This window comes from Cicer arietinum, chromosome 8 (genome assembly GCF_000331145.2).
Source record: "Cicer arietinum cultivar CDC Frontier isolate Library 1 chromosome 8, Cicar.CDCFrontier_v2.0, whole genome shotgun sequence".
Classification (NCBI taxonomy): Eukaryota; Viridiplantae; Streptophyta; class Magnoliopsida; order Fabales; family Fabaceae; genus Cicer; species Cicer arietinum.
In genome coordinates this window covers 24,982,640-24,990,585 of record NC_021167.2, presented here as the reverse complement: position 1 = coordinate 24,990,585, position 7,946 = coordinate 24,982,640, and positions in this window count along the sequence as shown.

Sequence of the window (7,946 nt, the reverse complement as noted above, 5' to 3'; positions counted from 1 at the left end):
TATATATATATATATATATATATATATATATATATATATTGTAAATTTTTATAGTCATAAAAAAAATGCAATAAAAGATATTGTAGATTGTATTTAAATATTTTTACTTCTAAAAAAAGATTAAAAACAATGTCTTACAAAAGTTTAATCATAAAAAAATTAACAATTTTACAACGGTTTTAAGTTAGATTTGAACTCTAATTACAATATTAAATTTATACCATTTAGCTGACATTTGATGGTCTATTGACATAAAATATTAACCATGATTTAAAAGATAAATTATATAATTGATAATCGTAAATTCTATTTTTATTAAAGTATATAAGTTATGTAGGAATTTTTAAAATTTTAATATTTTTCCCAACACATATTAAATTTTTTTCGAAATAATGCTCACGGTAAATGTAAGTATAGAAGTACGCCTAAGAGGGGGGGGTGAATTAGGTGTTAGTAAATTTTCTTGTTTTTAGTGATAGGGTAATCAGATTTTCTGAGTTTAAGAACAAGGCTTAATAACAAGTGCAGTAAGTAAATGAACACGATAAGATTTATCCTGGTTCCCCTTATAACCAAGGGTACGTCCAGTCCTCTTGCACACCACAAGAGATTAATCAACTACTTGTCAGAAAATGTACAATTCCCACCCTGGGATTCTTGCTACAAAACTTCTAACAATTCTTTCTAAGATAGCACACCACTATCTTACTTGTACAAATGATACAATAAGGTTTGAATAAATCTAAGATGTGGTATATTGATAAACAACTCAATAGTAATTCAAGTACTTGAGAACTTTTTAGAATGATATGAAAATCTAATGCAAGTACTTAGAAAAATCAGAATTTTGTTCAAAGTTGTTCAAATGAATTAATTCAAGGATGGTTAATTTTTGATCTGAAGTTATGGGGTATTTATACTCCATAAAACATCCTTTCAGATTCGTGGCCATTGATCCAAGAGGTTTGATGAAAAATTACAATGTTCTAGAGGCATTCCAGATCTGAAAAATTGTAATGTTTCCAGGTGTATTCGAATACAGTATATGTGTATTCGAATACACGTCTTTGTAACGTTCAAAAAATTCAAATTTTACATCTTGTATTCGAATACACATCAGTGTAGTCGAATACAGATCAATGTATTTTAGCCTCTGACTTAACTTGTATTCGACTACATATGAGTGTAGTCGAATACATTTGGCTACTGACTTAGCATGTAGTCGACTACAGATGGGTGTAGTCGAATACACTTGGCCACTGACTTAGCTTGTAGTCGACTACAGATGCGTGTAGTCGAATACACCATTTAAAGTTTTGCTTCTGACTTAAGTTGTATTCGAATACAACATGGTGTATTCGAATACACTTATGCAAATTGTCAAAAATATGATTTTAAATGATTTGTTAATGTTGTTTTTGATTTTTGAAAACATGTTAAATGCATATGTAAATATGAATTGTTCTCAAGTATTTGAACTATTGATTTGTATCATATACCTTTATATTTACTCATTTATTATTTGGATTTGGAAGTTTATTCAAGATTGGTTTGATCTTCTTTTTGATCTTGCTGCATTGTCCATAGTTGGTGGTCTTGTCATCATCAAAAACATGTAGTTTACAGTAAATATATGCATTGATAACTAATAAGAGAAACAAAACACAAATTTTTTTATTAGATTGACTAATTGTTATTTGTTATGGTAAATATATGCGACGACACAATAATAAAAAAATACAAAAGTTGTATATGGACTATTATTAATGTCTAAATAAATATTCAAAAGTATTTAAAATATTGTGTATCAATATTTACTTATTTAATTTGGTTTACAACAGATTTCACGATTTCTATTTTTTATACACTTCAACATATTGTTTTATCAAAATAGTAAGATTTCACGATTTTGTCTTTACAAAAAATGTATTGGGTTGAAGCACACATATTGGTATATCAAAATAGGTTTCATATAATGCAAACAATGCTTAAAAATATTTGTTTGAGATAATTTTTTTTTAGTAATGAAACAATTTACTATTTTGTACACAAAAAACCAATTTACTACTTGAAAAAATTTCAAAATATATTTTAATATATAACCATACATAACAATATCAATATTTCAGAAAATATATAAATTTTTCTAAGTCCATATCAGTAATGGTATAATAAGAAAAAATAGAAAACAAAATTGTTGACCTAATTTAAATTATATCTCTATTTCATTTAAATATTAATTTTAGTAATCTTATAAGTGACATGAGATAGATTTTGTAGATATTAGAGATTTCATTCAAAGATTTTTTTTTTTCACTAATGATACTATGTAATATTCAATTTGAAATATTTATGAAGGATTAACCGTTACCAATAATAATGGAGGAGCAATGAGTGTCGAATAATTGATATTTATTGTATTGTAATTTGTAACTTATGGCACATGAATAATTCCACAAAATATTATATGAAAAAAATGTAATAAAATTTGTGTTAAAAATAAATTGCAATAAAAAAGAAGAAGGGTGTTTGATAGATATGCCATATCAGATTTTTTTTAATGTGACAATATTGGAATGAGGTGGCACAATATTTTGAATTGTAAGAGTCTATTTTATAAAATGATAATATTAATAATATTATATAGTTATTTAATTAATTATTCTCAAAATATTTTTTATTTATTTTTTTTTTAAATATTGAAAAATGAAAAAATTATTTGTAAAATTATAAGTATGAAATGTTATGACTTGCTTAGTTTCTTAGAAGATGTTATTATGAGTAAAGTGTTTATAGCTTACTTATATGGTAGATATTGAAATTTTAAGGTATAGAAGTATATATGAATATGAATTCATGTCATTGAAGGTATATAGATTTTTATTATATATGCATTAATTCAGTTTCAATGTATTTAAATGTATTGAGAAATAAATTAAAAGTAATTGACTGACATAAATTAAAATTAAATGGATTGATAACGGAAAATATTTATATTATAAATGCATTATAATGTTACTCATATAATTGATTGACATAAATTTAAAGTAATTATTAAAATAATTCTACAAAATGCATAATAAAGTGACAAAAAAATAGATTTGGGGTTTGTTTAATGTATTAAATTTGATAATAAGTAGGTAAGATTTGATAAAGAACATGTTGAGCTAATACAAATAATTTGATAAAGAACATTTATGACAATATTTATGAGTGATTTGGTGGGGGTTTTTTCATTGCATAATTGAATTTTCAACTTATAAAATCATTACTCACCCTAAGTGGAATAATATAATTATTCATTAAAGGAAGATTGATAAGATTGATACTCATAAGTGTAATGATATGGTAAAATATTACTTATAATAAAAAAAAAATACATTATAGAAATATTATAGAAAAATATAATGAGAATTGAATTTTCAAGGTATTAAATCATTGAATAATTGTGTATGAACGTGAAATGAAGATTGATAATTGATTGACATAAACTCAAAGTAATGAAAAATGACTAATAATATTATAAAATAATTTAGGCTAAATTACATTCGTGGTCCTTTAACTTAATTTCAAGTAACGTTTTAGTCCTTTATCGTTTTTTTTCTTTTCGAGTTGGTCCTTTACTTTAATTTTAAGTGACAATATGATATTTTATGTTTTAAAATGTCAACAATGTTGTCATTCTTTTTACAAAAATTCAAAAAAATCATCAAAAATTTCAACCAAAACCCATAAAATTAATAATCATCTTCAATATAATGCAAATTTCATCAAATTCATAACTTAAATCTTGAAATAAACTCATATTTTCATTCTTTATTTAATGTTGTTGGAGATGAAAATATGAATCTATTTGAATATTTGAGTTATGAATTTGATAAAATTTGCATTATATTGAAGATGATTATTAATTTTATGGGTTTTGATTGAAAATTTTGATGATTTTTTTAAATTTTTATATAAAAAAAGGATAACATTATTGATATTTTAAAACATAAAATCTCAAATTGTCAATTAAAATAAATGACCAACTAGGGAAAAAAAAGATAATGGACTAAAACGTTAACTGAAATTAAGTTAAGGGACCACAGATGTAATTTAGCCATTAATTTATTTAAAAAAATGCATATAATTTGATAAAAACTACCACAGAGGGACATAATTGTGGATAAACGTGAAATGAAGATTGATAATTGATTGACATAAATTGAAAGTAATGAAAAAATGACTAATAATATTAAAAAATAATTTATAAAAAACTGCATATAATTTGATAAAAGTTAGCGCGGAGGGACATAATTGTGTATGAAGGTGAAAGGAGAGGATTGATAACAAAATATTACTCATATAATTTATTGACATAAATTGAAAATAATAAGAAATGCATAATAATGTTATACAAAAATTATAAAAAAAAATGCATAATAAGATGACAACAAAATAGATTTGAAGGTTTGTTTGATGTATACAATTTGATAATAATCTAGGTAAGATTTCACGATTTCGAATAGTTACCGCAGAGAGAGGTCGAAGAAGATGATTTCAAATTATGAATCAACGAGATCGAGGATGACAAAACATAAACAAGTCGCGGTTCTACAGTTCCAAGTATCTTTCATGACCTTTTTTCCATCCAATTCATGTTTCAATTGAAACAACAAATTAAGGAAATCAGGATTTTATGAGTGAATGAATAGTTGGCAGGTTTCTAAAAGATCAACATTGAACCATATCATATATAGCATATATAATATAAATATAACTCAAGAATGAAATCAACAATAATTAGAGGGCTTTTTTAAAAAGAAATGACATACATCATACCGCATTTCTATTGTCATAACCCTATCAATCAATTGAGATTATTCAAAAGAGTTAGGAATCGAGATTTTCATTTATATAGATTTTTAGAGATTTGAAATAATGTTTCTAAGATTCCAAAATGCATGCTATGCTCCCAAAATGCAGAGAGGCTTTCGAGGGCAGATTCGGGTTGGTCCGGGGAGAGAGGTGGGGAGGATTGGGGACAGAAGAATACAAAATAAAATTAGGGATTAAAGAGATTAAAGAAATTGTCGAAAGAAAGAGGAGAAGTAGAAGATATGATTAAAAAAATTAGAATGGACAAAAATGGAGAAAATGAAATTGTGAAAGGAAGACAAAATAAAATTAAGAATTTAGAAATTGAGTAGAGCAAATTCTCAAGAAGTACACATCAGTTTTTTGGCTGATGTGGAAATATTTGCGTACGTGGAAGAAATATGATGAAGTGGCAGCGTTTTAAATATATATTATAGATTACTTGAGCTATTTTAGAAATGTTAGCGATATACTGAATAGGAGAATTGGGAAAAATGACACTTGCAAGAGCTATTTATAATTTGATGGCTGACCAATTTGATGCTTTATGTTTTCTTCATAATGTGAGAGAAAATTCAGCTAAACATAATTTGGAACATCTCCAAGAAATGCTTCTTTCCAAAACAAATGATTTGAACATTCCATTAGGAGATGTTAGTGAGGGAATTACAATCATAAAGCAGAGGCTACATCAAAAGAAGGTTGTGTTGGTTCTTGATGATGTTGATGAACTAAAGCAGTTGCAAGTTTTGGCTGGAGGATTTGATTGGTTTGGTCTTGTGATATCTTTTCAGCAAGTGTACTGAAACGTTGCAAGTAATAATAAAACGGTAGTACCGAGTGTCGAACTCAAGGATTGTGTTATACTATTGAATTATATTTGATTACTAGAATTGAACAAAAAGGTTCCCAAGTTGATTGAAATAATGTTTGAAATTAACAACAATAATAAAATTGATCTTTTATAATGAGAAAAATGTCAGGGATGAGTTTCACTTCGAATCCAACCTTGGTGTCTAATTTGATCCTAGTTACTGAATTCCTTTATTGAATTATTACCGAATTATCTTTATTATTCTTGCCCTAATGTCTTAGTGACAGAACCTTTAATTCCAAAGTAACCCATAATTCCTTAGTGGATTTAAGATTAGAATTAAGCATCACCGTATAGAAATTCTCTTGTAAATTATTGCTTTGCAACTAATTAAATTGGTTTCATGACCTGCATCTATCCCTAGACTACAAATTCATGAATTTCTCATCTCAATCATTCGTAAAGTCCACTTCCGTTTCAAAATACAAATCGTAGAACATTTTAATGTTGATCAAGCAATAAAAAGCATTAAGCACAGAGATGAGAAAAACAATTCAATAAACTCATTCATATAACTAGAAATCAAATCAGAAAAATAAGGATTTCATCTGCTTACACTTATCCCTAACAAATAGGATTTAGTTACTCATGACAGAGATACAAAAGATAAGGATTAAAGAAGAATTACAAGAATGATTCATGGATGATTCTTGATAAAACTGCTTCAATGGCGTTAGAAACGGTCGTCTTTGAGTTTCTATGCTAGGGCACAAGTCTCCCAAGTTCCCAAGAGTCAAAAAGATCCCTAAAACAGTAAAAATCTGCAATTTTATGGTTGTTGGTGCGCGTCGCGCGCCCCAGGCGCACAGCATCTGCTGTCTGATGTATTTTGCATTTTTCTCATCTTTGGCGTCTGAATATGGTCCCGGCGTCTTCATGAAAGTTGTAGATATGGATCTTAGCTTTCATTAGTACTTGGAGTGACACTAATTGGACATCTAGAACTCCAGATATGGCTGAAATACTCCACATATATCATGTTGATTTTTCACCAAAATTCAGCACTGCACTAAAACAAAACGCAATGTAAAATTACGACAAATTCCTACTTAATCAACGAAATAAAAACAAAAAAACATTTTATTAACTCAAAGAATAAAAATCAACAAAATGTATCAAATAAATCCTTAATTTAACTGATGATTGAGGATAAATAAGACTAAAACAGTGGGAAAATATGCATATGATGAAGAGTCATCATCTTGGTAGCATAGTGATCATTACCACTAATTTGATTGGCTGGAGGATTTCATGTCAAGGAAGAAGTATTATTGCAGTTCCAACTTTCAAGGCCTTTGATTGGCATCTTTTGTATCGAGTTTAGTGTAATTTCTGAGACTTTCCTTACTTCCATCTTTTACATGGTCTTTGAATAAACTGTCCATAGGAATTAAAATATTTCAATTTTATTTTTGTTTCTTAGGCCTAAATTTGTTGATACATGTTAGGTTAATACTTTTTATTCTCTAAATATTTGATGCAGTGTGATATATTAATATGGAATTTTTTTTATTGTTTATTGTCATCACTATAGATCAATCTATTATATCTATTTAAAACAGACTCCCGGTGCCATCTCATCATATTTTGCCACCTCATTATATTTTGCCACTTCATCATATTTCATCCACATCAGCCAAAAAAGTTAATGTGTACCTCTTGAGAGTATCCCTCCTCTTTCAATAACTTCTCATATTCCTTCCACAATTTCTAATATTATTTTATTAGAAATTTATAAATTATATTATTTTATAATAAATTTATAAATTATCTATCTATTATCTATTATCTATTATATATATTTAAAACAGACTTCCGATGTCATCTCATCATATTTTGCTACCTTATCATATTTTGCCACTTCATCATATTTCATCCACATCAGCCAAAAAACTAATGTGTACCTCTTGAGAGTATCCCTCCTCTTTCAACAATTTATCCTCTTCCTTCCACAATTTCTAATATTATTTTATTAGAAATTTATAAATTATCTATCTATTATCTATTATATATATTTAAAACAGACTTCCAGTGTCATCTCATCATATTTTGCCACCTCATCATATTTTGCCACTTCATCATATTTCATCCACATCAGCCAAAAAGCTAATGTGTACCTCTTGAGAGTACCCCTCCTCTTTCAACAACTTCTCATCTTCCTTCCACAATTTCTAATATTATTTTATTAGAAATTTATAAATTATATTATTTT